The sequence below is a fragment of the Megascapheus bottae genome, chromosome 5 (genome assembly GCF_031878675.1).
Source record: "Megascapheus bottae isolate mThoBot1 chromosome 5, mThoBot2.hap1, whole genome shotgun sequence".
Classification (NCBI taxonomy): domain Eukaryota; kingdom Metazoa; phylum Chordata; class Mammalia; order Rodentia; family Geomyidae; genus Megascapheus; species Megascapheus bottae.
In genome coordinates, this window is record NC_143513.1 from 25399391 (window position 1) to 25408333 (window position 8943).

An 8943-nucleotide genomic window follows, 5' to 3' on the forward strand; every position below is an offset into this window, starting at 1 on the left:
GTCTGGGCTGGCTTCAAATTGCTTTCCTCAGATCTCAGCCTCTTGAGTAACTAGGAGGACTGACATGAGCCACCAGCAGTCAGCATAGGTTCTGTTATTGATGATGGCACTGATCATGTGACCTGGGTAAGTTAGCTAACTAGTCTCTGAAACAGGAATACTGGCCCTTCAGGGGTTTTTTTTGTTTTGTTTTGTTTTGTTTTGCCAGTCCTGGGCTTGGGCTCAGGGCATGAGTACTGTCATTGGACTTTCTTGAGACTAGAGCTCTACCACTTGAGCTACAGCACCACTTCTGACTCTTTTCTATGTATGTGATACCACAGAATCGAACCCGGGTCTTTGTGCATGCTAGGCAGGCACTCTACCACTAGGCCAAACTCCCGGCCCCTAGCCCTTCAGTTTTAAACATTGTCTTTTGTCTGCTTTTAAAAATGTGTGTACATACAAGTAATAAGCAAGGAAACTTAGAGACACAAAGAAGGAAAGCTATTTATAATATTGAAAAAGACTTTGTCCTTATAATGACGGCTATTGAGGCTACCTTAGAACTTGTTGGCTTCCATGTTTCTAGTTCCCCAGAGCCTTCTGACCTGATGTGTCTGGTGAAGTTTTATTCCTTTAAGGAGGTGGTAAAGAGGGGAGTAAAGATATGTTCATCTCAGCTGCACTTGCTCTGACTGTGGAGGACAGAGCTTCTCTTTTTGCTCCCAACACTGCTGGCAATAGAGCTATGAGATTAATCGAGAGGGGAGAGTTCCATGAATAAGAGCTAAAAGATAGTGAAAGATAAGTAGGTTGACTTTTTTTTTTTGCCATGTCTTTAGGAGAAAGTATGAAAGTACAGTAAGTAAGCAAATGGATCTGGATATGTGTGTATATGGCAGAGTGAGAGAGGTGGGGAGGGAGAAAAACTGATGGGCAAGAAGGGGAGGAGGGAGAGAAATATACAGAAATGTAAATAGAAAAAGAGACAGGATAAACAGGGAGATGGCTGGCTGCTTGTTGGTCAGGGTAGCCAGGTGTGAAATCTGAAATCATACCTATGATATGACAAAACCTTGGTCCTGTGTTTGAGTGAATCATGGAGACATCTTTTGATGGCTGCCTAAATTCTTTCCCCTATCTGATAATGACATTGAGCAGGCTTCAGGGAATCAGAATGAATCACAAAGCTAGGAAGGATGATGAAGCCCTAAGCAGTGCCTGGCATGACAAGGCATTTGGTTACACTGGAGTGTCCATTTGTGTGTTCTAGGCCCACAGCAGCCTAGCACACATAGCACGTTTTGTTTGGGCATAAGCAAAACACACAAAAAATCTGTTATGTAGAAACGTTCCCCTTGCCTCCTGGTACCCGAATTAGATTTTCAATGTACTTAAGTTACATCTACTCTTCTAGTACTGATCCATTGTTTCTGTACAGGCAGAAACTTAGCACAACAGGCATCTCTAAATATTGTTTCAGTCTAAAAGCACAAAGTTTAGTAGTCCCGGGGGAGGTGTGATCCAAGAATATCATCACAGTTTGTTTTAGGAGCCAGTTTTGCATGTTAAAATGTATTGCATTGGGAAGTTGGTATGAACAAAATAGGTAAAATGAGAGGCCTGTGGGAATGAATAGAGGCAATGGGAGAATTAGGTCTTAAAGTCAGACCTGTTTTTGTTTTTGAAACTACAGTTATCGCATAGAAAAGCTTTTATTAACTATCTGCCACAGCCTGCTTCACTCCAAGAGAGAGGCTCAGTGTGGAGAATTTGTTGCTGAAAGCCTTATGACCTTAAAAGGTACCCCAGCCAGGGATATCACAGGTGTTCTATGTGTCTGTGGAGTCTCTGGATGTCAGCTAGGGAAGCCTGGCTGTCATGTGGGTTTGCAGACCTGAGAAAGGCTGCAGTAACATGCCAGCGATGCAAACGTGGCTTGCACTGGAGCTGCATGGTGTCATGTCCAGGAATGTTCCACTGCAGGCCTTGATCAGGCCCAGTGTTACTCCTACTCCACAGTGCTTCAGCGTTGTAGAAGAGCACAATGAAAACTCAAGGCAGAGGGCAGACTGTTCTGTCCCCTACAGTGATATGGACTTTAAAGAAATACCACTGAGAGTCATTTTGTATTCGGAGAAATCTGTTTGCATAAATTGGCCTCTTTCATAAATAATTGTTTATCTTGGTTTAATGATAACAGGTGGGATATTTGAAGTTGAAGTTTTTCAGGTTTTATACAGAATAATTCTAAATTTATCAGGAGGCCAGCAGCCTGCGGTGACCACAGCCATGTGTTATGAACATTTCATATTAGAAACCTCACTCATAAAGCATCATAAAAGGGAATAATTATGTACAGTTCAAAGCATTTGTTAGGCCACATAAAAACTCATGTTCAGTTTGCTTAGAATCTCGTTCATCTCATTTGCTAACAGAGAAAGCTGATGTCTGTTTGTGAATTGTCTTTCCATGTTTTTCTTTTCTTAATTTTTTTTCTTGCTTAAGATTCCTTACTAGGTATTTTATGGTAGGCTGATAACCTAAAATTTATCCAAGTCAAACAGTGCTCTATACAAATGTCAGCTTCTGAGGAAGAACTCAGTCTTCAGTGCTGGGAAGATCTGGAATGGCACTAATCTAGTCATAATTTGTGGATATGAACAAAATAGACCCATCGATGGAGATGCGAAGGAAGGAAGAAACAAAAGCAAGACCCTTTTGTTGTTTTTATTTTATTAGGCAAAAAAAAGTTTCTTTAGAGGGAGTTGTGCAGGCTTTCTTTGTCTTCATATTTCTTTTACATAAAATCTTTTGTGAATTAAAAAAATATCAAATGAGTTGCTAAAAACAGTCATCCTTTATTAGATGTAAATTCTCTTGTACCCACCTGCTCCTTCCCACCCCCCAAGAGTGAGGACCCACTCTGATGATGTAATCATCATATACTTGCATTAAAGAGCCTTCCAGACTTTGGTGGTCATTGCCTCTTTCTTTTTTTTTTAATAATATTTTATTGTGATTAATAGAAGGGTTACATTACATTCACCAGATAGAAGGTGCATAACTTCACAAACATTGATACCCTTTCTCATGACATGGTCCCCATTTCCCTCCCACCCTCCCCCTGCTTATCTTGATTTCCCCCCTTCCCTATCTAATTTCAAATAACCAATTAAGCAAATATAAAATATACCAGATAACAAGATGAAATATTGTAACAATATGAGATAACCAAGGGATGGCAAAAGAGATGAGCGATAACATAGTATATTAAGGACAATAATCACTCATTATATGGCTTTTGTTTCCTTATCCTGGAGGTCCTTATATTTAATGTCATTCTATTTGGCCTAATTCTCTAGATTTTGTTCTATTGTAAGTCTCTGCTAGGAGAGCCCAAGGTTTCTACTGATTATGACACATGAGGGAAAACATTGAGCCTATGTTCCTTTGAGTCTGGTTTACTTCCCTTAATAAGATTTTTTTCTAAGTCTTTCCATTTCCTTACAAATGGGAAGATGTCGTTCTTTCTGACAGCAGCATAGAATTCCATTGTGTATAAATACCGCATATTGTTGATCCACTCATCAACTGAGGGACATCTAGGTTGGTTCCATATCTTTGCTATGGTGAATGGTGCTGCAATGAACATCATTGTGCTAGTGGATTTAGTATGTCCTTGTTTCTGGACGATTGGGTAAATGCCAACTAGTGGAATTGCTGGGTCATAGGGGAGCCCTATGTTTAGCCTTTTGAGGAACTGCCATACTGCTTTCCATAGTGGTTGAATGAGTTTGCATTCCCACCAACAGTGTAGTAGTGATCCCTCTGGCCACATCCCCTCCAGCATCTGTTGTTAATAGATTTCTTTATCCTGGCCATTCCAAGTGGAGGTGGAATCTTAGCATTGTTTTGATTTGCATTTCTTTTATGGCCAGAGATGTTGAGCATTTCTTCGTGTGTCTATAGGACATTTTTTTTTCTTCTTCAGAGAAGGGTCTCTTTAAGTCTTTGGCCCACACTGAACCAAGAAGACCTAATCCAACTAAACAGGCCTATTTCAAGCAGTGAAATAGAAATGGCAATAAGAGACCTTCCACCTACGAAAAGCCCAGGGCCAGATGGATTCACAGCTGAATTCTATAAGGTCTTCAAAGCAGAGCTCACACCAATACTCCTCAAGCTCTTCAATGAAATTGAAAACGAAGGCTATTTGCCATACTCATTCTATGAAGCCAGTATAACCCTCTTCCCCAAACCAGACAGAGATTCATCAAAGAAAGAGGACTATAGACCCATTTTGATGAATATTGATGCAAAACTTCTCAACAAAATACTGGCCAATCATCTACAATAACTCTTCAAAAAAAATTATGCACTAGGATCAAACAGGATTCATCCCAGGAAGGCAAAGCTGGTTCAACATATGCAAATCAATTAGTAAAATTCAACACATCAAGAGGAGCAAGGACAAAAATCACATGATTGTCTCAATAGATGCAGAAAAGACATTTGACAAGATCCAGCACCCCTTTATGCTAAAACTCTGGAGAAACTATGAATCCATGGGCATTCCTCAGTATAATAAAGTCTGTGTATGACAAACCCACAGCTAGTATTATACTTAATGGCAAAAAGCTAAAGCCATTCCCTTTAAAATTAGAAATGAGACAAGGATGCCCACTCTCTCCACTCCTCTTTAACATAGTATTAGAATTCCTAGCCAGAGCAATAAGGCAAGAAGCAAGCATAAAGGGGATCCAAACAGGGAAAGAGGAATTGAAACTTGCCCTCTTTGCAGATGACATGATCCTGTATTTAAAAAACCCTATAGACTCCACTCCCAAGCTCCTTGAGCTGATTCAAATATTTGGAAAGGTAGCAGGGTATAAAATTAACCCTCAAACACCAACTGCCTTCCTCTATGCCAACAGTGAGAGTTACTAGGCAACAATCAGGAAAGCAACTCCTTTTGCAATAGCCTCACAGAAAATAAAGTACCTAGGAATTATCTTAACTAAGAATGTAAAGGACCTTTTTAATGAAAACTTTAAAACCCTGAAAAAGGAAATTAAAGCAGAAATGAAGAAATGGAAAAACCTCCCATGCTCCTGAATTGGAAGAATCAGCATTGTGAAACTGACAATTTTTCCAAGGGCTATGTACAAATTTAATGCAAGACACATCAATATCCCAGTGTCATTCTTTAAAAAAATAAAAGAGGCAATCCAAAATTTCATATGGAATAATAAAAGACCCCGTCTAGCAAAAACACTTCTTAGCAGAAAGAACAGCGCAGGAGGAATTTCAATACCAAACTCTATTACAGAGCTATAATAATCAAAACAGCTTGGTAATGGCACAAGAACAGGCCTGAAGACCAATGGAATAGAACTGAGGACCCAGATATTAAACCACAGATCTATGGCCACCTAATCTTTGACAAGGGAGCCAAAAAATAGAATGGAAGAAAGACAGCTTCTTCAACAAGTGGTGCTGGCAGAACTGGTTAAGCACCTGCAGAAAACTAAAGTTGGATCCTTCTTTGTCACCCTGCACTAGAATTAACTCCAAATGGATCAAAGACCTGGAGGTAAAATCTAACACACTGAAAACTTTACAAGAAGGAATAGGAGAAACACTAGGCCTCCTTGGCACAGGTCGAAACTTTCTCAGTAAGGACCAATAAACACAACAAATCAGTGCAAGGCTGGATAAGTGGGACTGCATTAACTACAGAGCTTTGTATGGCAAAGGACATAGCTAGTAAATGAATTAGGAAGCCTACAGAATGGGAGATCATTGCCTCTTTCTTTACCTTCTCCACAAAGTTAATCTTAGAGAACACCCAATGTGATTTTCCAAATGAAGCTAAGGGAAAAACAAGAGGAGGGGGAGGGGCGGGGAGTGGAAAGATGGAGAAAATCCTGGGAAGGGGTAACAATGTTCAAGAAGTAATGTACCCACTACCTGATGAATTTGTAACTGTAACCCCTCTGTACATCACACCAACAATTAAAAGAATGAGGAACGACTTCAGAAGGTGGAGTAGGGAGGCAGCTGGGGACAGGGTGGGGTGGGTGGGGTGGTAAGGAGTGGAGCTATAGCTGGTATTTTAGTTTTGCATGTCAGGATTTATATTTTCTTCTTTATCTTTTTTTTTTTTTGCCAGACCTGCTACTTCTTTTCTGCTTTCCTTAACTGATAGTTCTTACTTTCTATCTTTATAGGCAGTGCTAACCAACTCTTTCTAGCATAGTCATTAATCAGAGATGGTTCCAGAAACCCTTTCACTTTTTTTTCTTTTTCTTTTTTCCAGGCCTGGGGCCTTAACTTAGGACCTGAACACAGCCCTTGGGCCCAGAAACCCTTTCAGCTTATAAACTACATGTTCCTTATATAAAACTATATTGTGATTTCATGTAACCAGCACATATCAATCTATATACATTGAATTACCTCTGACACCTAGTATAAATTAAATGCTGTGTAAACAGTTGCTATTCAGCATTTTTTCAGGGGATTATCACAACCCTTATGTTTGTACATGATCAGTACAGAAGCCATATGTTTTCAGAATTTAAGATCAATAGTGGTTTGGATTTATGGGACTCACAAATATGCAAGGCTCACTGTATGTATTTTTTGCCAAGGTTATCATGTGTGAGCAGTAAACCAGTAATGGTACTGTATTTTCCACATGAATGAGAGACAGGGATTTTTATATTAATTAGAAGTTCATCCTCAGTCTGAAGCATGGAGATTCAGAAGAAGCCAAACTTTTAGGCAACTTGTTCTTGACATCTCATTTCTAAAACTGCAAACAAATGTATTTCTCTCCCACTCTGTTTTTGTGTGGCATCCATAGGAAATTAAATATACTGTCATACTGATCCTAATAAAGTTCCTTTTCTTTTTTTTTCCAGTCCTAGGATTGAGCTCAGAGCCTGAGCACTGTCCGTGGACTTTCTCAAGGCTCAAGCTTTACCACTTGAGCCTCAGCACCACTTGTTACTCTTTTTTCCTTCTATGTATGTGGTACATGCATAAAATCAAACCAGTTTCTTCATGCATGCTGGGAAAGCATTCTACCACTAGGCCAAACTCCCGGGCCCAGTTACTTTTCAAGAAAATAATTCCAAAAAGAAGCTTGATCTTTCTGTATTAAACAAAATTGGTGATATTTTATCGTTGAACTTAGAGCACATGTGCCAGCAAAGTATAGTAACAATTGGATATTTGATGTGTCCCTACTTCATATACTTTTGTTCTCAACAGATGTAAGTAGGTATATGTTGTCTTTATTCATGTGAGTTACCTATATACTGTTGTAAGTTTTGTTGTAAAGACATCATTTAAAATTACATTAAACAAATGTGTGTGGGTCTATGGATGTGGGAGGGTATTGCTTTATTGCTACCTACAGAATGACTATTTCTCTGATCCTGGTCCCATCAGTACATCTAAGTTAGCACCTTTTGTCATTCTCTAAGGAGGACAATTCCATGCAGCACTCTGGTAATGCATATGTGCTGCTGATGAATTACCTTAATCTGAAAATATGTTCAATCCCCATATTTGGAATAGGTTCTATGGACAGAAGATTGTGAATTGAACGTTATTTTCTTTGCACCCTTTGTACTCATATTTCCTTTTCATGGGTTGGGAGTCAGCATGCATTGCTAGCATAGTGACAGTAGAAAGATGGTTGGACACTTTTGTATAGTTTGACTCAGCATGGCAATAAAGCTCTCCTTGTAGGTTGGGAAAGTCGCCTAATGGTAGGAGTGCTTGCCAAGCATGCACAAAATGCTGGGTTTCAGTCTTTGATATCACATACATAGAAAAAGCCAGAAGTAGTGTTATGGCCCAGGTGGTAGGGTGCTAGCTTTGAGAAAGCTCAAGGACAGTGGCCAAGCCATGAATTAGAGCCCTAGGTTTAGCAAAAAAACAAAAGCAAACAAAGAACATAAGAAAACAATGCTTGTGTCCTCTGCATAACACCTTAGCACAATATACTCTTCTCTCTAATTTTCTTCTGTGTATTTTAGATCATTTCCCTGATACTTATTCTTATTTTTTTTGTCCACCTTGGCTGAGGGACATCCCACATGTCTTTCTTAGATTCTGTCTCTCTTATCCCTTCCATTCTTCAATGAAAAACTATTAAATGGAAATCTGGTCAAGACACATTTTATTCCCCTCTCATTTATGTTCTGTATTGCAGCTGGTGGTTGACTTCACAATTATCAGTGCTACCAGTTCTTTACTATTTAGGAATGAAGTATAGGACGGCCTAAAAACAGTTTTAGGCATAAACTAACAACAATGTGTACATTAAACTTCTGTTCCGAGAACTAAGTAAAACTTTATATGTCAAAAAGAAAAAAAACTACAATCAGTTTCTTGAGTACTGTCACTTCCTTTATCTCTTACCGGGTCACTCTATTTTTGCAGGTCTCCTAATATGGTATACACCCTTTTTGATTTCCTGACTGAGCTCAGGGCAGCCTAGAAGTTAGGCATCTATTTATAACTGGTGCTGTTAGTAGACATCATTAGCTCCTTAGAAGAGAATTTTTGTGAGTTGTAGGACTTGAACTCTGGGCCTGGGCATTGTTCAGATCAAGGCTAATTGCCCTTCCACTTGAGCCACAGCACCACTAATGGTTTTCTGGTGGTAATTTGGAGATAAGAATCTCATGGACTTTAGTGACCGGGCTGTCTTTGCACTGCGATCCTAAGATCTCATCCCCCTGAGCATTACAGGTGTGTTTGGCTTAGAAGCAAATTTTTTATCTTATTTCCCTTAATAGCAACAAAAGCATTTCCTAATTGATGAAATTTTGTTTTAGTAATTTTATTGGTTTTATCCTTTCTTTTCCATACTATAGACAACAGAGCAAGCTCTAACCATTTATCTAAGACAGACATACATGTAGAGGAATGAAATCCCCA